The sequence below is a fragment of the Antennarius striatus genome, chromosome 9 (genome assembly GCF_040054535.1).
Source record: "Antennarius striatus isolate MH-2024 chromosome 9, ASM4005453v1, whole genome shotgun sequence".
In the NCBI taxonomy this organism is placed as follows: domain Eukaryota; kingdom Metazoa; phylum Chordata; class Actinopteri; order Lophiiformes; family Antennariidae; genus Antennarius; species Antennarius striatus.
The window spans coordinates 7,695,459-7,718,733 of record NC_090784.1 but is presented as its reverse complement, the minus strand read 5'-3'; the positions used below and the strand labels follow the sequence as shown (position 1 = coordinate 7,718,733).

Genomic DNA, 23,275 nt, shown 5'->3' with positions numbered 1-23,275 from the left:
GGTCAGATTGAGAGTTGGTCGGTTCACTGCACTCTGGGCGCGCTTGCCACTGTTGGCCAACATGACCTAAGGGTCCTTAGACGCATGTTTTTCATGATGTTGCGGGGAAACTGGAACACCTGGAGAAAACACACTCAGACACTGAGAGAACAGGCAAACTCTACACAGAAAGACCATGTTGGAAAGGGTGAGGTTTGAACCCATGACCTTCTTGCTGTGAGGCAACAGTGCTAACCAGTACGCGACCGTGCTGCCGGTTATTTCTAATAATCAATATCATAGCTTAACATAGTCAGTAAGTCAGTAGGGCTCTTGCGAGGCGGTAGGGAGGTGCCCCATTCCTGTGCGTAGAGCCAACCAGATGAAACAGGTTTTTCCAGCACTGGCGGTCTTGTGCCAGGTGCTCTGCATCCTCCACCGCAACTCCCTGTTGTCGGAGGTCACCCGCAATGACATCCAGCCATCGGGTGCCGAGCTTTTCGTCAAGGTCATTTCCAGCCTTCGACCTTCAGGTCAAACTGGAGAATGGCTCTTGCTGAATGATCAGGAGGAAGGCGGATGACCAAACCGGTGGGTGCGACATTGCGCTGCCAAGATGCTCTGGGCTGGCATACGGGCTCTAAGCACTTTGTTGGAAATCCGCTGGGGCCACCTGATGTTTTCAATGGTTCTGAGAGCCCTGCTTTCAAAGCCATCTATACTGGCAGTTACGGTCTTGTTTAAGGGCCTTGTTTCCAAGCTGTAGACCAGGATGGAGAGTAGGGCCGAGTTGTAAATTCGGTGCTTCATCTTGCATGAGATTGTCCGCTGCCGCTAGAGTGGTTTCCAGAGAGACTGCATAGCTGATGCTGCCAGACCTCTTCTGCAGAGAATCTCTGGTTTAAGGTCCGCGTTGTCTGTCATGATGGACCCTAGATATACAAAGCTCTTGACAGGCTCTACAAGTCATTACCAAACTGCAAGGGAGGCGGATCTGGTCCGTCACCAACATGCATGAACTTGGTTTTAATCCAGCTCACTCGGAGGCCAAGCTTCTCTGCCTCTTCGCTATATGCCCAGGGTGTCTCTCAGCTGGCTGTAGGATGTGATGAGAGATGATGGCGTCGTCAGCATACCCCAGGTCAGGTGGTAGATGCAGAGGGATACTCTGGGGACTAGCTCACAGACCCTGGCCATCAGATGATCAACGGTGTAGTTGAAAAGGTCAGGAGCGGCCATGCAGCCCTTGTGAACGCCACTGGAGATGGGAAACCAGTCAGAGTCTCTGCCGTTCATACGGACACAACTCTGCATTGCTCTAGAGCTGCTTGAGCAGGGCAATGATCTTGGATGGTGCTCTAAGGGTCTGTAGGATACTCCAGACTGAGGCATGGCAGGTAGTGTTAAAGGCAGCCTTCAGATCTATGAACCCAATCTATAGATGACGATCTTTGGTGAATTCAAAGGTCTTCTCTATGAGCAGGCAAACTGCGGAGATGTGGTGATTTGTGGAGCGGTTAGGCATGAAGCCAGCCTACTGGAGATGGCGGCGGCTTCTGATGGCTGGGACAGCACTGTTGAGTAAGATCCTGGTGAAGAGCTTGGCCGGGATGGAGAGAAGTGTAATGCCTCTGGTTGCTGCAGAGTAGCCTGTCACCCTTATGTTTCCAGAAGGGTAGGATTACTCCTCTGGTCCAGTCGCTAGGAAGTCTCTCTGTCTCCCACATACTGTATAGTTGAAGGTGTGGGTGAGCCACTCAACGATATTATCACTGCCAGATTTTAGCATCTCAACAGTTACTGCACACATGCTGGGGGCTTTACTGTTTTTTCAGAGTGGTTCCGACTTCCTCAGGTGTGATAGGATCTGTACTGCAGGCGTCACTAGGGAATGTGGTGTTTGCAGCCGCGAGGATGGTGGGATCAGCTGGGGTGGAGCTGTGCTGTAAAAGGAGGCTGAAGTGCTCTTCCAGCGCACGAGGCAGTTTGCTTCAGTTTGAGTCTGTCACCAGGGCTGTCTTGATGCGTGGGCCATTGCAGGCTTGGTGAAGCAGAGTGAAGACACGGCTCATGTAGTTGGTATTGGCCGCGGACTCTAGGTGTCTGAGCAGGGAGGAGTCCAGGCGGGGTTGAGTCTTGGTGTGATGGTTAGCTCTCTCGAGGCCGCTCCAGATGTAGCAGTGGTCGCCTACTGTTGTTTCGCCATTGCCTTGCCATTGTACCCTGCCATTGTGAAGTACAATGGCGGCAGAGCTTGGGACAGCAGAGTGGCAGCTATGGAGCGAAGGAGTGTCTGGACGTTCCATGTGGCGACATCCAGACAGGTCAGGGGCAGGCTGTGGTCCATTATCGTGTTGGTCAGTTGGGTTTCTTTTTCTGGTCAGTTTCATAACAAAGGAGTTTTTCCTGGATGAGTTATCCCTCCGCAGGATGGTCGGCTGGTGGGGCTGCCACCTCACAGCGTGTCGACAAGCTGGGGTCTTTGTCTGGAACATACACTGAACATACAAAACAAATAAACTCATTATAGTTTTTTGTGTGCATAACGATCTGACAGTATGATGCTTAAGGAACTAAGTTACATATGGAACTGCATGGTTTGTGAAAACTAAGAGGATGAAAGAAAGGAGCAGACTGCTATGGCAGTTTTAAAAACTATGCACAAAAATAGACAGATAACTGCAACTTACTGGACCGTTCAAAAACATAACCCATCATCATCATTTGATAAGATTATTAAAGATACACTTTGGGCATGTCAAGCAAATATACAAATTGATAGTTGGTTGACATTAATCATCACCTACAAGGACATTACAAATTAGTGGCCTTGTAATGACATTACAGTATTAGAATGACAGAAATATATAGCTACGACATTCATCCTACTTCATTCTCCAATACGTTGCATGACAGCACTTCTGTCATGATGGTTTGACATAGACTATGCTCTACCACATCCCACGTGCTCCATATTCTTCTGCTTCTGTTGTCTGTGAAGCTGCATATGAAGGCTACATGTGAGAAGACACTCTAAATAAAAGCACGCTTTCTTTTCTTTTTGTCACTTGTAGTGAAATGTTGATTACACCTTTCTGCAGAAATACTTCATCCAAAATTTGTTGACTCTAGGTAAGTGAACAAGACTTATAATTGATCCAGATGTTACTGTCAAGACTGAATGTTCCAGATCATCACACAAATTTAACTATATGCCAAAGATAACGCAAGTACAGTAATCCCTCTTTACTCGCAGTAATGCATTCCAGGACCACACATGAAAAACAAAATATAGAGAAAAACTATTTTATTAAGGTAATTTAAACGTTCATGAACCCTCCCCACACTGATATTAAACCACTTTATATCCGTATTACCTTTTCCCCACACTTATAGACTGTTTGAAGCACTTTTCTATTAAGTAAAAGTGTTTCTTTAATACACGGACGTGTGCTGTGTTCCCCTGAGTCTCAGAACGCAGCGCACACACGGATAGTGTCAGCCAATAGAATGCGTGTACGGTATCACGTGACTACCTACTAAAATCCACAATGTAGTGAAGCCGCGCATCTTGAAGCGTGAATAAGCGAGGGATTACTGTAAATACAAAAAAGAGTTTTTGAACTAAGGTTTTTACTACTAAGGAGAAAAAATTTTAAACTTACATGTCCCTGTATGAAAAATGTTCCCCCCAACCGGCAAAATTAACTGGGGAAAAATGGTCTGTTCTAAGAAGAAAACCATTGCTAAGCAAGAAAGACTATGAAAGCTGAAGTTAAACTGTTTCGGAGATGTGTGACCCGTTGTGTCTGCTCTAAACACCACATTACAGAAAAGGATCATCATACCAACAGTAAAACATGGTGTTGGTGGTAGTGTGATTGTCTAGGGCTGTGTTGCTGCTTTAGAACCTGGAAGACGTACTGTGACAAACAGAACCGTGAATTCTACTGTCTACCAAAAGAACTACCAAAAGGCCCTGAAGCAGGACAGTGATGACAAACACACCAGGAAGTCCACCTCTAAAGGGCTGCAGAAAAACAATATGAAGACTTTGGAGTGGCCTAGTCTAAGTCCTGACCTGAACCATTCTAGGATGCTGTGGCATGACCTTAAAAAGTTTGTTCATGCTTGAAAACCCACCAATGTGGCTGAATTACAACAATTCTGCGAGGATGAGTCAGCCAAAATTCCTCCCAGCACTGTAAAGACCTCACCGCTATGCTTGATCACAATCATTGTTGCTGTTAAGGTGTGCTCCGTCCAGTTATTAGGTTTAGAAGGCAATCCCTTTTTCAGACAGGGTCATGTAGGTTTACATTTTGTTTTAAATTAATAATAGAAACCTTCAATTAAAAATGTATTTTTTGTGTTTAATCTTGACTATCGTTTAAATTTGTTTGATGATCTGAAATATTTAAGTATGACAAACATGGAAAAAATAAGAAATCAGGAAGGGGGCACTGCGATTGACTGGTGGTGCTTCCAGAGTGTACCCCGTCTCGCGCATAGTCAGATGGGTTAGGCTCTGGCAACACCCAAGCCCTACAAAGTGGAAAAGCAGCTGTAGATGAGACGATTATGACTGTCTTATCTACAAGAAAATGGGTAGATGGATAGACGGAAGGATGCAAATTCTTTTTTCACATTGTATGATCCTGTAATATTGAGAGTCGCAAAACTCCTATGTGCTTTAAATGTATTGATTTCTCTTGTGCTTTTAATTACATCCAGCTTCATATTGTCAAGAAAAAGACTAGCATGATTCCAAAACATTAACCCTGAACTCATTAGTTGGTTAATGGACTTTTTAAATGGAAGGTTACATTGCATGAGGATCAATAGTGATGCTCTTGTCTCCTCTAGTGGATCACCCAAGGGGTGCAGCCTCTTGCTATTTTTATTTGTGTTGCATATACATAAGTGCCACAACAAGATGATAGCTATCTTATCTGTCTGAAAAAGATTAATTTGTGTCCACCTCAGCACAACTGACTCTTACTGTGATCCTTTTGTGGCAGAATTTAAAAAAGGGTGCCATCACTACTGGATATCAATACGCTGGACGCCAGGGAGAATTGTCACAGAAAAACTTCAAAGCTCTTTCCTATTTTGACTGATGACAAAATCAATAATCATCAAACCTTTTGTGGTGAAAATCATCATAAATTCAGTTTTGTGATTCAAGTGGAGGCTGCAAACAAAAAAGCCTATCAGAGTTTGCAGCTTATCATTACAATCAGAGTTTGAACATTGACACAACTTTTCAGATAACATCTTCATGGTCTTCTGGTTACAGGGTGCTGTCAAGATTGCTGGTACAGAGCTAACTAATTTAGGCAATCTACATAAAGAAAGGATTTGGTATCAGGCTCAGTCATTCATTACTTGTATTCTGGCAAGTAATGAATAACTGAGCGTAGACACACTCAAGTTTGTATGTGTTTTTCTTGAGCGGTACACACTGTCAGCCACATTTGCAGGACAGACGTAAACATTCATTTACGCCAGTTGCCATGGCCTTTTAATTCTTTTTTGCTGTGATTTTGATGTAATTGTTTGGAGATATCAATTTTTTTCTCCAACCCTATTAGCCATACTTTGTAATTCTTGTGTGATCATTATTCTTTGTCTGATGCTTGTATGGATACTGCTGACAACACAACAAATTGCCTCTGGGAGATGATAAAGATTTTTTTGAACCTTGACCTTGAACCTGTTGATTATTGTATTATTATTTTTGTACAACATGCTCTTGCAGGAGCTGAAAAATCAGTTTACTCAGAGCTTTAATGTGACACTGATGAAATTTTCCATAGCTACAGGAGAGTATTAAGTATACCCGGGCAGGGTGATTGATTTTTGAAGGTTTTCCAGCAGACGTGTAAACAAAATCTCACATTTAATCGACTTGCCAGGCTAGAGGTTAACCAGAAATAAATTGAGATCAGCTTTTTAAATAAAGTCAAATGACGTCTCCAGCAGTCTTGTAATTTTCAGAGGTGCCAGAGGTTTCCATTTAATTTAGTAGGCATGCGAATTTAAAGTCCATTACCTAATAGCTGAGAACTCACTTTAATTTGTTTAATTTAACATGACATTTCATACTGAAGTAATAAAACGGCTGTTGACATTTCTTGTGTCTGGTGTGTGTTAATGCAATCGTATTGGACTTATGAACTTCCTAACTTTGAAAGAAATCAGCAATTCCACTTATATAGATTAAAAAGCAACTCACTGGCATTGTGACTTATGTGATATGTACAGTGATACCTCTACTTAGGAATGTCTCTACGAAATTTTCTACTTACGAAATTTCTCAGCAGAAAAAAATTACCTCTACTTACGAAAGAAATTTCGACTTACGTAATGTAAAAACACAGTATCGGCTGACACTCGATCTCCCACAGGTTCCTGAACGCAACATTCTCATAGCTGCTCTGCCATTGGCTATTACCTATTACGTATCTTCCTGGCATCCCATTGGCTAACAGGGATGCCACTCCACCTTTGTGTGGAGCTAGATGGGTGCTTATGGAGTGTTCGGCATTAGTTTTGCGCAAATACAGTAACTTTTTGAGTACGTATTTGCTATGGACCCCAAGAAAGTGATGAAGAGGAAAAGAAAAGACGAAGAAAAAAGTTTTTCTGTCCATACAAACAAAGTAAGAGATCATAGAAAAGCATGAGAAAGGGATGCGTTTGGTTGATCTCGCCAAAGAATATGGCCGTAATGTATCTACAGTCACCACGTTATTAAAACAAAAGGAAGTTTAAGGAGTTTAAGGCATCGCGTGGTTGGTTGGAGAAGTTCAAAAGGAGGACTGGAATTCACTCCGTTGTTCGGCATCGTGAGATAGGAGCGCATGAACCAGAGAGGGCAAAAAAACAATGAGGACAGCTGTTAAAGATAAATGATCGTCATTATTATTCTTAACTCTATTCTTTGTTTTTTACGTTATGCACAACTCTCATTTATTGTGTAATAATCTAATCGTAACATGTATTTGTTACATGTTTTGATGCATTTTTATGCTTTATAAAACATTTATGTCGGAATTTTTTTGGGCTTGGAACAGATTAGGGCATTTCCATGGAAAACGCATCTCTGCTTATGTAATTTTCTACTTACGTAATTTCTTCCGGAACAAATCAATTTCGTAAGTAGAGGTACCACTGTACCACAAAAACACAATACTATGCACTGATATGCTATAAGACTGATTTCTACACTACTTGCAAAGAAAGTGTGAGCAACTTCATTGTTTTTTGAAGTTATGATTCAAAAAGTTGAGCAAGAGTAAGATGATATAAAAACATGAATCCAATTGTTTTCTGGCTATCTGACTGTACCTCCCTCAATGCCAATCAAAAAAACCTGAAAGACTTGGGATTGAACTTCGAATGATGTTTGTGGGTCCTTGACCCCAGCTGATGAGAGTTGGCAGACACACCTTCCACCCAAACATTAAAGTCGGGGTACCATTTAATCTCTGTGCTGTATTTCACACACACACACACACACACACACACACACACACACACACACACACACACACACACACACACACACACACACACACACACACACACACACAGAACTGTGCAGCCACTTCTGACACCAACATCATTTTGCGATCGCACAGCTGCAATGGGCTTGATCACAGATATTGTAAAGTTTCAACAGCTGTGGAGAAAATCACTACATTACAATTAGCACCAAACTGAGAGATAGAGGTGCCCTATCATTCTTAAAGGACTGTGCTTTGAGAATCATTAAGTGTAATAGCAGTGATTTCTAGCATCTTGGGTGATCTACTAAAATAACGGCAGGTCTAAAGGACTGTTAAAAAGGGAGGCAGTGGTGCAAAATGGAGTTGGCACATTCGCCAAGCATTTAGTGGACATTTTTTGTTCTTCGACATTGTGAGACAGGGCAGTTTTCATCAGTGTGGTTTACATCTTTTGAACTGCAAGAAGTTTTCAGAGATAAATCTTTTACAAGAATACAAGAATAACAATTACGTTGAAGATTGTTGTGTCTCGGTACAGGTTTTTACCACTGAGCACTCTTTAATTACTGGGACTAAAGATTTTTTTAGTTCACAATAGGGATGGATATATAAATTTTAAAAAAAAATTAAAACTACAAAACCAGTTTCAGTCATTGCAAACATAATACATTTGAGAAATTTTTCTTTCTGTTCAAAATACTGTACGTGTTTTATTACATATAATTAAAGAACATTACCTGTAATTGATATTAACAGATCATTTAATCATGACTGATTAAAAGCATTGGATGTGCAACATTCATCAAAACGTGTTGTGTCTAATTTCATGTCAGCAGAAAAAGTAAGCAAAGCAGCTCAAAGCATGGTGCTAGAGTGCTCGGTCCAGCCTATAGACTCTCTTGGCTCCTTCTGGTTTACCAAATGTTCTGAAGCATGAGCTGCTTAGTTCTGGTGTTTTAATGTAACAGACCCAAGCTCAATGTGGAACATCAGAAGGAGGGAGAAAATATGGCGCTGCAAACATGACATATGGTAGAGGCCATGGCTGCAGTACTTATTATAAGATCAATAAAGTTGTTTTTACAATGAGTGGAGTTCTCGCCAGCACTTCTCTCCAGCTTTCAGCACAGACATTGGTCTATAATGAAGATGGCAGAAAGCTTAAAAGTCTCGATTTTTGTAGTGAAACATGTCACAAATCAGCTTATATATTTTACTTTCTTTTCCTAGAATCCCCTATATAACAATCTACTGAAATCTAATTCAACATACAGTATATACACATATAACACTGTCTGGTCTGAAACAATCTTCTTAAAGACAAGACAACTCCAGTCATCTTGTCCACAGCCACTTTGCGGCAAGAAATGCAAAAGTCAAGAACGCACGTGAGTTATGTCTTTAATCCATGAACAAGATCCGGTCTAAGCTGATGTTGTATCCATCCGATAACTAGCAATGGTGTCCCGAAGCATGACTTGTATCTCAAATTTTTGCTCATGTCAAATACATATGGCCAGAGCAATGGTTCATATCTCAACAAAAGTCGTATGTTGAGCAGCCTATATCTCAAGGTACAACTTTACTCCTTAAACAGTAGTCCTTTAGTATACATAGCTCCTATCCCTGAACCTCACCTTCACCAAATTGGTGACACTGTAATAGTTCCAAGAGCTGGTGTGACTATAAAAACATTTCGCTGTCCCATCTCAGTTAACAACACTTAGAGATTCAAGAAGTATCCAAAGCTGTTTAAATCAGTCCGCTGTACTTAATTTAAACAAGTCCAAGGCAAAGTAAGGCAAAGACATAAGTTTGTAAACCTCCAATTTTTGACAAGCAAAAATACAAGGGCAGAAGAATTCAGATGGAGACAGAAAACCAATGAGTACAATCACAGATAACACACGGGGCAGATGGGTGAGGAATCTATCAGACAGAGAACTCACCCAAACAGAGAAGAACATCCTCACCAAAGGATTGAACTTTGCCATCACCCCACAGGACTTACCTGGTGTGGCCCTCATTAGTCAAAGTCAGCCATTTAAAAAAACAACCTTTCTGCAACAGAAGCAGAGGAACTAAGGCTAAAGGCAGCAGCAGCCCTTTCTGAAGCCAAGGTCCCCCCTTCCAACCTCTCCACCCGGGAACGGAAGGCAGTGACAGCGCTGAGTAAGGACCAGAACATCACCATCCTACAACTCTCACAATAATTGAGAGTTGTACATAATGTAAAAAACAAAGATTAAAGAATAAAAATTATGGTCATTTATGTTTTAACTGCTGTTCTCATTGTTTTTTGCCCTCTTTGGTTCATGCGCTACTTGCCTCAAGATGCTGAACAACAAAGTGAATTCCAGTCATAATTTTGAACTTCTCCAACAACCCACGCGATGCCTTAAACTCCTTAAACTTCCTTTTGTTTTAATAACGTGGCAATTGTAGATACATTATGGCCATATTCTTTGGCGAGATTAACCAAACGCATCCGTTTTTCATACTTTTCTATTTGTTTCTTGCTTTGTTTGTATGGACAAAAAAACTATTTTCTTCTTCATTTCTTTTCCTCTTTTCTCCATCACTTTCTTGGGGTCCATAGTGAATACTCTAAAAGTTAATAAATTCACGTAAAACTATCAGAACACTGCATGGGTCGAGGACCGAATGACGAGGACGCTGCATAGACACCTACCTAGCCACACATAGAGGTCCCCCTAGCCAATGGGATGCCAGGATGCAAGGTAATAGCCAATGGCAGAGCAGCTATAAGGATGTTGCGTTCAGGAACCTTTGGGAGCTGCAAGTAGCAGCCCATACAGTATTTTTACCTTTCGTATCCTGAAAATTCTTTCTTAACTAGAGGCAATACTTTCCTGTTGAGGCCTTTCAAAACTTTTCGTAACTTGGAAATTTCATATGAAGATACGTTCGTAAGTAGAGGTACCACTGCATGTGGTAGTCCTGAACATGGCAGATTACCACAGTAAGGTAATGTCTCTACTCAGCGACAGCAACATCTATGAGATCCTGAAGCAAGATCCAACCAGCAGCTACAAAAACAAGTTTGTGGACTGCTTACAGAAGGAAGAAACTATCAACCACCTGTAAACTATCGCCTGTACCCTGGGGAAGCCATCCCATGAATACATGGCCCCCCAAAATTCATAAAGAAGGAGCCCCCTTCAGACCTATTATCACCAGTATCAACTTGGTCACATATAACATCACCAAGCATGTTGCCACCAACTTGGCCCCTCTAGAGGGGAATAACCCCTACCATATACAAAAATCCATGGACTTTGTTTAAAAGGTAAGAGGACTGAGATTGGATACAGATGAGACCATGGTATCCTATGACATCACCTCCCTATTCACATTTGTTCACAAAACGGAAGCGGTGGAAGCAGTAAGGCAGCTGCTTTCATAGGACAACATCCTCAGTGACAGAACAAACATCTATCCCGACCAGATCTGCCAACTTTTGGACCTCTGCCTGAACACCACCTATTTCCAGTACAGAGGGAACTTCTAAGGGCAGGAACACGGATGTGCCATGGGCTCGCTGGTGTCTCCTATTGTAGCCAATTCGAACATAGAAGAAGTAGAATACAGGGCCCTGACCTCATTAAACGAAGCAACACCAAGTCACTGGTTCCGGTACATGGATGACACATGGGTCAAAATCAAACACATCAACTTCAGCAACATCAAGTTCACCAGAGAGGATGTAAAGGACAAGTTTCCCCTTTTTTGATTGTGAGGTCTGTATAAAACATGACAGAAGTCTGAGTGTTAGGGTATACAGGAAACAAACAGACAGACCAGTACCTGCTTTTGACTCTCACCATCCACTGGAGTGGAAGCTTGGTGTTATCAGGACCCTGAAAAACAAGGTTGACAAGTTACCAACCAGAACCCAAGATAGCTAAAAGAACACGAACACCTGAAAAGTCACTGAAAACTTGTGGACATCTTGACTGGACCTTTGTGAAGGCTCAGACAAGATCCAGAAAGGAGAAATGCCCAGTCGGGACAAAAGAGAAGGAGAGCAAGTATAAATGCATTGTGATCCCATATGTCTTTGTAGGTTCTCAGTTATCCAGGTCATGGTTGTCCAAAGCTGTTTAAATACATCCACAGGACTCTAAGAAAGTTCTTGAAGACGTATGGCCTCTCATCAAAGAGACTTCTTCAGTTCTAAAGGTGGCTGTTCATGTCCCGTTAAAACCCGTCTGGCTTCTCAACAATTGTCGAATGGGGTGTCACAGGGGGGTCGTTGAAATCCATATCAGTTCTGCTACATTAAAATCTCATATCTCCATAAGTAGAAATTTCATTAACCTGTCACTCTGTAAATAAAGCAGGCGACGTACCTGCTTTTCACCTTTTTCACTGGTGGCTCATCTCTGATCACCTCTTTCCTTCTCAAAGGAAAGTTGCACGTTGCACATCTTAAATATGTTGTTAACTTAGCTTCACCAGCCATTAAACTGTTAAAAATGCACCAAAGTCATCATATAATCTACAACTTACAAGCAGGAAACCGATGAAAGCAGTGTGCAGATAGGTGACAACATCCAGCATGTAACATAAAGCAGACAAAGAAATAAATTGAAGGATTCACCAATTGGCTGAACAATTGAACAGGGTGTGGCTGACTCCAGTTGTCTGCGCATGTGCATTTTTACATCAGAGCATCACCTTGTGGTGAACTACTACAACAAGTGGATATGACAGCAGAAATGTTATGCCAACTTTATCTTTGGTTTTCACCACTAAGAATCATTTTTGTTTTGTAAGTTTCCTGAAGTTATAATTAGTATTCTAGAGAAATTTTAGTCTATTTAACTAAATAATACAAGTAAAAAAAAACAAAAAAAACAAAACGTTTTTACAATGTAAGTGCACCGAATCAGCTGGGATCAAGAGGAATTGTGTTTCACATTCTGACGTCAATTTTGATTAAATAATTAAAAGTGCTGATTGAGTTCTGAAGACGTGGTTACAGTGACAGCAAAGTAGTCTAAGGAAGGACAACAGCTAAACTGGCAGCTGGTTCTGGGAGGAAAGTCTTACCTGTGTTGTTCGATCCCACAGAAGAGACACTTTATTACAACACATAATGCACAGCACTTTCAGAGGTCTTGTGGAGTCCGTATACTGATAGACCAGAGGTGTTTTTGTGGCAAAGGGGGATCTCAAATTAAGCAGATGGTTATTCTGTTACGACTGATCGGTTTATATCTACTGTGTTATACAGACACCCTGACCAATCAAGAAAATTATAGAGGTAAAAAAAACTGAACTAAACCGATTGCTGAACTGGCTTGTTTACCAGAATGTTTCTGGGTCACTGTCCTGCCACATTCTTCTGAATTTGACGTACCATATTTAATCACACCCCACTACCAGTAAAGACAAACACCATAACATGAAGAATTACCATATCAAGTACCAATGCAATGGATGAAGCAAAGAAAAGAAACACACATCTTCATTAAACTACTGGAATGATTTTGTTTTGTTTATACTCAGCCAAGAAAAACTTGACATGTAAAAGCAGGCAGCAACAAATGAGGAGAGAGGATTGCATGAGACACCAATAGAACAGTAAAATTGACTGGGGGGAGAGGTAATGTATCAAAAATAAAAAAAGGATGAAGAAAAAAGGTGTAGGGGAAGGATACAGTCGCCACACAAAATTAGGAGTAAAGGAGAACGAACAAAAGCAAAGTGAGATATGAGCTGTATCACCAACAGTCTCACAGTAAAATCATTAAAATGCAAATAGATTAGATTACATGGTGACAAACACATTCATTCATTCATTGTGTATACATATTCATGAGTAGGAAAATAAACATGTTCAGAACATTAAGAATATGCACATACACAATATTAATTCATGTAATCATACGGCCTTGTAAGTTATACAAGACACACTCAAATGAGCAAACACAGAAGTACATGCACAAGCAGAAATGCTGGATGGTTGGATATTTCCTGATATTAGCATTACTGCCACGCCCCCACCTATGATCTGATGCAAGTACTGCCTCATGCTTCTCTCCACTTCTCCATTTTCTCTTTAGCTGCTCTCATACTTTACAAGGAATTGTTTTTCTCCTGACTTGTCTTTTGCTTCACTTTGAATTTCCCCAACAATATGCATCACACAATCTAGTATCCACCCAGTATCTTTGTCCCGGCCCTGTCTTTCTTTCTCATCAGTGTGTACTGATAATAGTTTGCATGCTTTGATTCTAGAGTCCTTCCTCTTTTCAAGTTGAGTAGTAATTTTCAGTTTATTTTTGCCCAGGAATCGATGTATATCCTGTTATTCCCAGGGAACACTTGGAAAGAGGAAACCTTATTAGAATATTTGAAGGAATGTAAACTCATGTGTTGTAAGGCTATTAATTAGTTTGTGAATAGCACACATCGGCTGCCTCTTCCTTCATTATTGCTTCATGTTCTCCATCTCACTCCCTTCCTGAGCTAAACCCACTGACAGCGTAAATGGCTGGTGTTTGAAATTGGTCGTTCAGCTGCTTTCAAGCAGAGGGTGCTGAAATGCACATTGTGCAGTGAGCCAAAGAAAACACACACAAACACCACATATATCCAAACCACATTATCATCACGCCAACCTCAACATTCCGCTCAGATCAAATAATTCAAATGAATGCAGACAAGAATATATATGCACTTCATTAACACTCCTACAGTGTAACGCGAAAGAAACAGATGTCCCAAAACAGTACACTGGAACCTCCAAAGGTTGTGTGAGCAAATACTGTATTACTTCACTTAAAACAGTAAGGTGTGTAAAAAATGCATTAACAAAGAAGGATGCAGAGTAATTACAAAGTAGGAACTGGAACATGACGCATTATGTCTCAGAAGTGAGACAAAAGACTGGTATGTAAAGGATGAGTTATGAATGCACTCAGAGGAATTCCTCTTACCTTCTAGAAGCCAGCATTTCACCTCAACATGTTTACAGGATCATTTTAATGTTTACATACCAGGTCCCCACTTTTTATATGGTGTAGCCTAAATTACTAATGGTACAAGTTATTTTGGAACTGGTCCAGTGATGACTACAGTCATCAGTCGTGACTCGGTCAGGGATGTGAGCTGGGCTACAACACCTCACAATAAAACACCGTGAAAGGTTACCATACCAGCAGCTCACATGTGCACTGGGGTGTGCAGCTTCCTGTTACATGAATCTGATGGTTTTCATCAGAGTGGTACAGTGGATGTTTCTAGTGAAACAAAAGGGGTCACACCATTTAACTAAAATGTCCATATCTGCAGGAATCCTTTCCATGATGTTATCGGATTCTTTGAATAAAAATATAAGCCTGTTACTGGCATAGAAAATGAATTTGTCATGGCAGTACAGTGAAACACACAGCAATAATTATGTTGCAGCGGATCATGTTGTGCTACCTGCTGAGCCCAATGTATGAAACAGGTCCAAATGTTTTTGTGAAAATTATGCAATCAGAATACTTAAACAAAAATTGGGAGAAAGTTTTAAAGTGGCAAAATAACCTGTTAACTTTCTACATGAGTGTTTCAGCTTTTTAGTCAGATATCATGAGACCTACCCTTGCAGTGCTTATCCATGTTATTCTGTGTCTCACCGTTTGTTAAACGCGAAATGATGACAATAATTGCACGTTTTGATTGTACAAAGAAAATGTGCATCTTGCAATTAAACTATTGATATATCAAACCCCTAATTCAAACAAGCTGGCAGACACCTTTAATAAACAGTGAATTTTTCTGTTTGCTTAAACTTGGAAGAATCTATGCTCAATTGTAGATTTTGACCTGTTTTGTATTATTTACACAACACAGTGGTCATGTGTCTCATCTTTCCTTGCAAGATGTATTCAAAACTTTTTCTAGTACTCTCTCTCTGGAGTCACTGCCCTCTCAGTGTGTGCTTTTTAAGACTTTGGAACATATCAGGACTCCACTTTTTTATTATACACCCTGAACAGTGGAAGCTTTAAACCAGTGTAGATAAAGAAAACTTTGCAACTGCTGCTTAACTGGATAGGAAATCATATCTAGTTTGTTTCAAAACATCTCTGATAGAAGGAGAAACTAAACATTAGTAACATTAACCTTTAGATTATAACAATGATATAAATGTGAAACATACCAAAAAGATAGGAGAGGACAGGCAGTATAGGGAAATCATAAAAAAAGCCATCTGATTTTTTTGGGGGGGCATGGAGTGAGGTGATTGAGCTGATCGAAGTATATAGCAGTTGCCATGGTAACTAAGCCCAGCCCTGACACTCCAATCAGCAGGACTGCAGCAGGAGAACCCCTGCTGAGGTGGTTACACACACGGACACGCACACACAAGGACACGCACACACACAGACACGCACACGCACACACACACACACACACACACACACACACACACAGGGAAACAACAACAGAGAACCAAAAAAAAAAATGGCTAGATTCCCTGGACCCCTGCTGAGTACACACACAAACGTATCTCAAAGAAGCTCATGCATGCACATAACACACACACACACACACACACACACACACACACACACACACACACACACACACACCCTGTTGAGGCCAGTAGATAGTTGGACACACACTTTGTCATACACACAGCAGATCAGATGACACACAATGACACAAAGAAACAAACGTACAGCTTTGTCCTTTTCTTAGCAATTTGTCATCCTATGGAAGCTGCAGGGAGGTAAGGAGGGTAGTGGGAAAAAAAGCTCCACCATTTGTCTTAAACAGCAAGCCCACCGAAAAAAAGAAAAAAAAACAACACTGCTAGTCGGCCATTTTGTAAATCACCGTGACGACTCAGTAGCAGGAAAGTGTCAGAACAAGTGGAGGGTGAGAAACGAACCAGACACACCAGAAAGGAGAGCAGACTTGTGATCAGAAATAGCTGGTGTGGAATTCAGTCAAAATAAACGGGTGTGATCAAGCATGTGGAGAAACAAAAGGTAAGTATATGTGGTAAAAATAAAAAAGGGAGAAAGAAAAGGAGTGATTAGTTCGGCAGGATGAAAGATTCAAATGCTGGAGAGAGGATTGAGATTTTACCTCCATGAAAAAATAACTTTTACTTTGAATTAGTTCAGCATTACTTTGAAAGAGGATGTGCTGAGGAGGACTCAGGAAGTTGCTGAGTACCTCTGAGAAAATATGTTTGTCCTTTTAATGTAGCAGTTTTTTAAAAATATTTATTTCACTGATAGTTTCCTGCACACACGTACACAATTTGGAAATGGTAGTTTGTGTTATCACAGAATACTTATTTGTTATACTAACAAATATTTCTGTTATTTTATCTATTTATTTTCTACTTTGTCCTATTTGTATTAATTATGAAAACCAAATTAATGAATCACCTCTGTAAAATTAAAAACAATCAAAACGCAAAAACGTGAAGCCTCTAAAAAGATCAGAAAATTTAATTACCGCCTCTTATTAACAATTTATCACTGAATTTATCTGAGATGATTTCATTTTATTAATGTTGAAACTATTCTGCATTCATTATGGATATTTTGTTCATCCATCCTGGAAGATGATTCAGTATTCTGCTTAACTGAGGTTTCTGAGGGTTTCTGGGGAGCACATTGAGGTGAAGAGCCGCGGAACATTGACATAACTGTGCAAAACAAAGTTCATCATATTGTTACTAGTATATAATTAACAATTAAATATTACATCTGTAAAAAAAATTAAACATTTAAATTTTAAAACGAAAAGGTAGACTCTGTTATTATCTAAATTACAAATACAGTATGTTCCAGTAATATTGCCACCACTTAGTCTTACTGTAAATAGTCACACTAAAACTCTTTATCTAGTTCATTTGAGATTCCATAAACAGTGAAAGTCTTTTTAGATTTTTGTTTCTGGACAAGAGTTTGATGATCAATACTTAGACTTAGTTTATATGTGAGTGAAGTATTTCAGATCTCGAAAGCTCTTGTGGGACTTTTGCATCTTGTAGGCTTTTTATGCCATCTCCTGGTCAGTATTAGAATTATAACAGGCTGACAGAACAGCTATGAAGTGGACATAATATTAAATCCCAAACACATTTTGATGGGAAAATATTTACCTCTCTAGTTTGTTTAGATATTTCTTGTAACACAACCGATAAACAAACAATACAAGCATAACCTTGAGCTGATAAATGTATAACACTACTTCATTAACATTACTTGAAAGTAAGTAAGAAAAAAGAATAAAAAAGAAACTATATATCATTGTTCTTATGCTTTGTGCCATCCTAAAGCGGAAATGTGTGGTTATGTTTGCTGATATAATGCTTGGTGGGCTCCTGCTGGTATGTACTGCCACTCTGAGGTAAACATTGGTACTGCTGGTCTAATTCTGAAAACTGAAAGTTTTTAGAATTAGTCTTTGTGCTGTTCAAGAGCCGAAGAAAGCTGTGAGATCAATAAATATGTTTACTTATTTGACACGTGTGCATTCAACATTCTCACAAGCTAACGGAAACAGGATGTGTGTGTGTGTGTGTGTGTGTGTGTGTGTGTGTGTGTGTGTTTGTGTGTGTGTGTGTGTGTGTGTGTGTGTAAATAACCTTTTAAAACAACACTTGTATAATACTAATACAATACTGTATTATACTGCATCCTTCTTTGAAAAATATTTTCAAATACAGTATATACGTATACACCTAGACGAACAGTGTGGATACTAGTACATATTAGGAACTAATTTTTGGTTTCTTTCTTCAGCAAAAAAGAAAACATGTATGAAACTCTCAGCATCCCTCACTGTGGGTGCACAACATTACATGTTGTCAGACTGTGGAAGTTTGCTGCAAACTGTAATACAACAGTGTTATCCACTACACCACCACACCACCAACGTACTAAAGTAAAATGCTTCACATTCCCAAAATGCAAAAACATATCTGTGGAAAAATGCGATCTGTGGAAAAATTAAAACTGAATTATGTTCCAAAAACCATCAACTGTGGCAGATTTTACTCACAGAATGAGCCTGAATTCAACTTGTAACAATCAAAAACTTAAGTACTTGATAGACAAGAATAAGACAATATTCATGAATACTTGAGATCTACTCCTAAAAGTCCAACTTGTAACCACTGAGACAGAAAAAAGCAAAAAGGCACCACTTAACAGTTTTCTGTGTATAAAGTTTTGTGAAAAGACATTTCAGTTCTGCTCCTGACACAAATCAGGACATCTATCATCCACCTCACAATAATGAGGAGCAGTAGTTAAATCCCTGGATAAAACCCTGTCAAAATAAAACACAGATACAAGTCAGTGACCTGGGCAAATCAGGCAAACAAGTTGATTTCAATACCCCATACTGCACTGAACTCAGGACCTGAACAAGAATTTTGTCCTCATGACAACACAAAACCATGAGCTCTGATACTTTATCTGGAAGGAAAAGTAGTCAGATTTCTGAGAATGTTATTACACAGATGGTTGAGATGTATGTCAAGTAAAAGCCTCTCAGGTGAAACATGCACATAGTCAATTTTGTCAGGGCTGAGACTTGTACAATAACCTGTAGAACAGTTCTAGGGGCTGTTCGACAGAACAATACAGCACTGATAACGCCTAATGCCAATTACCTCTGTACTTGTGGAATGTTCAAAGTGTTCCACATCTTTCTGGTTCTTTTTGTTTGTTTGTTTGCTTGTTTGATTTTTTGGTTTCAATTAAAATGTGTTGTTGGCATTAGAATAGGAGTAAATTGATATATTTTTTTTATTTTTGTGGAGTTTTACATGTGTAAAAGGTTTGTCAATTTTTTTCAAAAATTCTGTTGAACGTTTCAAACAGCATCCCAGCTGTTTCAAAAAACCATGGCAGGGAACCAGTGGCATGTTGGGAATGACTTAGTGGGATGCAGTGTGTGTGTCACTGCTGGTTCCATTTAGTCTGGATTGGTCTTCTACTTTTTGTAAATCCAAGGAACAATTCACAGACAACGTGACGATGTCAGCTTCAGCAGTAGTCCCTCTGACAGCTGGCTGACAATCATTGTTTTTGTCACATGACCTGTGAGGCTTTAGGCTTTTCTGTGATGAAATTTATTTCTAGGAAATCATGCAGGCTGATGTCTATGGAGCAAAAATAGTACAAAATCTTAAACTACAACTCAATTGAGGGTAAAAAACAAAAATTCCTAATGAGAATTGCTTTGATTAAACTTTTTGGTAACATTGAAAAATGTTGAAGAAGCTACAATAAATTAATGTATTATTCTTTCATAAGCACAGCTGTCTACAGAAAACTGTCTCCTATCAGCACAACTCAACTTAACAGACAACCTCATCACAGACATCGTCTTCTTCTCGTGTTCTTCTTTACTTTCCACTTCAGATTCCTCCGTTGGTACATGTGCCCAGAAAAATATGGTCTACCAACTCTCCCCAGTCCATCCGAAAGAACAACCAGAATGTGTGTCCATTTACAAAGATACCCCAAGAGTTTAAATTAAAAAACCCTGAATATGACCAAACTGGTACAAAAAGTGTAAAAATGCCTAAAATGCATACAAAACAAGAACATAGAGCCGTTGTGGAATGCACATCTATAGGTCCCGATACAAAGCATTACTGACATTTAAATGAATTTTGTTCTGCAGTATCTTCATGTACTGTACATACAGAACGGTATTCCTTTTAAATTCACCATGTAACCCACTCCTTATGAATACACCTCTGATCCAGGTTTCGTAAGGAGCTGAGGGAGAGAGCTGTAATAACCACACATGAAAGCACACAGACCACATACATTTTGAACGGTTTCTTTTTACTAAAACAAATAGAAAATAACAGCAGGAAAATTACATATTAAAATACATATTACCAAAACAAAATTGGGCCCCTTCAAAATAATAAATCTTCTTTTCGATCACTTTTAAATCTACTTTCCGTAGACTTTTAAATGTTTTAAGAGTTTCTGAGACAGAGTGAACTCCGTCTACTTGTGGGTGACAGTCCAGGTGACTGGCACCACCCTACCCCACGTGGAGCACTTGATGAACCCCGTTAGTCCAGGTCAAATCATGGTGGGAGACTCGCCATTAATAGAACTGGATCCCGAACTAGTTCTCTCTCTATCCTTAAGACCTGACCTGTTTGGTTTTTTAACAAACAGGACTTTAAAATGTACTCTAACCAAGTTGTTCAATAGTTAAACTCGTACAATAAATTGCGTAGCATCGCACACACAATTAGCACGTTAAAACGTGTTGCTAGCTTACCGAGATATATTGTAGCAAGTCACAGGGACTTCCTCAAATCACGGTGTCTTCTAGAGTGTTCAAATATCTTGCACGTTTATTGGAAAAACCTGCAAAAATAAGTTTTAAAGTTTTTCAAAGCTGCAACAACTTGTGCTCCGCTTGTCAAGAGCGCCTCACGTCACTCTCATCCGATCGCACAGGTTGATCTGTCAATCATGTCCACTCGTAGGCGGGACCTAACCAATAAAATGTAATGATTGGCTTATCGGATCTCTCTATTTTTAACCCTTTATTGTCACTGGGTTACACACCAAATTTGGACATTTTTGATTTGAGCTGAAATGCATCTATCACGACACACCAAGACATTTAGCGTGCCTGTCAGGTAGAATACCCGCTTCTATTGTACTCTCGATTGATCTAGATTGGATTGTCCTTCATTTATTGATAAGGGTCGAGAGAGACTGCATCTTTATTATCACATTATCAATTTGCTGTCTGCTGACCCCTCCAAATGGTTTACCCTGTCCATGTACATGTCCACGCAACAGACGCGCGTAAGAATGAATAACAGTAAACAATAGTCGAAACACAAAAAAAGCTCCGGGAAAAAATATTTATAACGGAAAAAATAAACTTTTTGAATACGATGCCATTTACAAGCAGTGATCTTAAAATCTATTCTTAAAATAAAGTTATATTCTTGATGAAAATTTCTAGGTTCCAGGTTTTGTTTGTTTTTCACACTAAACCAACCCACGTGTCGATCTGTCCACGAAGTAACTGAGAAACGTCCAGTGTTTCACAGCCATTAGTTTTTCTATTACCTGGCAATGAACAACACTGTCTATAATTAGTCTTTATTATGAACACTTTGGTGAAACATTGAATCAGCATAACTTTTATGTAATTTTTTTCTAACATTCTTGAAAAATAAAACCCCAGGATATGTTAAAGTTGAACAAAGGCTGTCAAAAAGTTATCAAATAAAGGTGTTGTGTGTCGCTAAAAACAATAAAACTTCCGATCACTGGATGGAGAAAGACCAGGAACCGCGTACAACGGGTCCTGTCGTGTTCGTCATGAAACTTCCCAAGTCGTGATGTTACAGAGAATTACCACGACAGACGCTTCCTGTGAGCGCGTCTCATCGTACAAAATAAAATGTCAAATACAAATGTCAAATAAAAAGTCAAATACAAATGTGTTAAAGATGAATTGTAGGGTGTCACGGGCGGTCGGATAAAAAAAAAGTTGTCCTTCTTTAGGCTTTCTGTGCATCATACAAACATGTTTTTTTACAAACTACCAAACGCCAAAACTGTAATACATTCATCAGCTAAACAGATGTGGCAAGAGATGTTTGAATATAAAGTAAAATACACTAAAGTTGAAAGACACTAAAAAAAAAAATCCATGTGTTGATTTACAATTTAATTCGTGTAGTTTATGTCCTAACATTCCTATTTTTCTCATTTCTAAATTACAAGCATGTATAAAATCCATATTTAAAACTAGAGCCTAAAACACTTGAGCCGCTGCCTGCAGACATGTCGATCCTCACTCTGTGCTGTTATCTGTGGTCTTCCAGGATGTTTGCACACTATTCCCTTATTGCAAGTGCAATGTAAAACTGTTGCACATGTAAGAATGTGTGACGTGATCTCCACCTTGTGGATGTCGTCTGGTGGACTGTCCTATCGTCAGCAATCCATTTGCACCGTCCCGGTTGTCCTGTTCCAAGTATAATTGTCATTTTATTCCCAATCTTTTGTGTCTTTTTGTTGGGTGGGTTTTATTTTACTAAGGAGTGAACATTTGGGTTTAGGTAAATAAAATAGATTTCACATTACATGTGTATTAAAATCAATCCGTTTAAAATAATTAGGGTACATTTTGGAACCCTTTTATTGATGGAAACAAAATGTAAACGCTAATGCCTTTTATTTTGAAATGACGCAAACTAGATGCACTTCCGCTCTCCTCTGTTCTGACTCGTTGCCTTCACTCTGACTGGTTTCAGCTCAGCCGCTCTGTTTCCATCAAGCTCTGAAACCGACGAGTTATTTTGAAGAGGCAAGAAGAAAAAAAACATCTCTAATGAACTTGTCTGTCCACTTTTTAGTTGTTGTGTTTCCTGACAGACTTTAACTTGTGTCACCAGTGGAGTGTCGCGGTTTGAATCCTCCTGCTCGTCACTCTGGGCTTTGTTGCGCTGACCGATCCGTTAATCGTCGTCAAAACAAGAGAAAACCGGATTATTTCCCATCTTCAGATGAATCGACGCGCTAAAATAAGTGGTAAGAAACTCTTTTTAGTTGGAGAAAGTGTCCGTGGAGAGTTTGTGGATCGTGATTCCCGCTGCTGCAGGTGCAGCCAGACACGGTTTGGTGAATCCGGTTCGACGCTGATCCGGATTCACCAGACTTTCATTGTTTCTGACCCAAGTCGTGTCGATGTGTTTGAGATCTGCTGACTGGTTTGTTCCCTCAGCG

The 23,275-nt window shown here is 39.8% G+C and overlaps 1 long non-coding RNA gene across 1 annotated transcript; it reads right to left on the bottom strand.

Moving 5' to 3' along the window:
* Positions 1–41: 41 nt before the first annotated feature.
* Positions 42–20,953, bottom strand: LOC137601131 (uncharacterized). Its single transcript, XR_011037034.1, has 3 exons — positions 20,799–20,953; positions 11,322–11,374; positions 42–2,477 (listed from the first exon to the last, which is right to left on the bottom strand). It is a non-coding gene; the product is annotated as an uncharacterized lncRNA (long non-coding RNA).
* Between the last annotated feature and the right edge of the window lie 2,322 nt (positions 20,954–23,275).